This window comes from Montipora foliosa, chromosome 2 (assembly GCF_036669935.1).
Source record: "Montipora foliosa isolate CH-2021 chromosome 2, ASM3666993v2, whole genome shotgun sequence".
Classification (NCBI taxonomy): Eukaryota; Metazoa; Cnidaria; class Anthozoa; order Scleractinia; family Acroporidae; genus Montipora; species Montipora foliosa.
The window spans coordinates 59,200,653-59,201,645 of NC_090870.1; positions in this window are offsets into that span (position 1 = coordinate 59,200,653).

The following is a 993-nucleotide window of genomic DNA, read 5'->3' on the forward strand; positions in this document are numbered from 1 at the left end:
CTGTCACGGTCAATTCAACATCGATTGCACCAACATTGTTCTCGCTTTCAAAGGTTTTAAGGTTTCATGACCAGTTCCTCTATTAACTATGATCAAAGTTCACAGTTACCTAATGTCTTACATACAATAAAAGCCAACAAAGACTATTTGTAACCAAAAAGAGTCTAATGCTTGGGTAACCTAAGCTTTTGTCTTATTTTGGGCAGTGCTTGTTGTTGACGATTGACGACCTGGCCTTGTCCAACAGTTCATGCTGTTTTTCAGTCAATAATTTCCTCTTTTCTCCTATTTTCTCTAAGCCTTTCATTGCATCGTCTCGCTTGCTCTTAGCAGTGTCAAGCATCATTGTGCCTACACTAAGCACTTAATAACTGGCCCCAAGGGAAACAGTGAGTGGGGCCAGTCATTAAGGGCCAGTTATTTAAACAAAGTCTAAATTAAGCCGCGGCTTAAGACAATTAGTGGACCTCCAAATCTGTTTATAAGCGGTATATTTTACGTAGATAAATTACTGTCTAGTTTGGAATGCAAACCTTCTTGTTATCATCAGTAGCAGACAATATTAAGATATGACTGTTGGCAATATTGAAAATGGCTTAGAACGCGGTTTTGTTAAACATTGTCTAAACTATGTTTTAATAATCGACCCTAAGTGTTTTGTTATACCTCCCAACTCAAAATAGAACATTACACGGATTCTTACACGGAATTTGCCGTTGTCTAAAAGGTGCACCTCCTGATCACGTGCAAGTCGAAAGTTCAAGTCGTTGTTTTCCTAGAGAGTTAGTGATTTTTGACCCATGACACGTGACACGTTCTCCTCCAATCGGAAAACATATTTGAGTTGGGAGGTATAACAATGACATTTAAGTAACACTTTGTTTCTCAGTCTTAACACAATTGTAGCTGCAAAGTTCTGTACCAACTTATGTATACCAGAAAGTACCGCTACTATCTACAACGAATGAATAAATGTAGTCAAAATAAACTCAC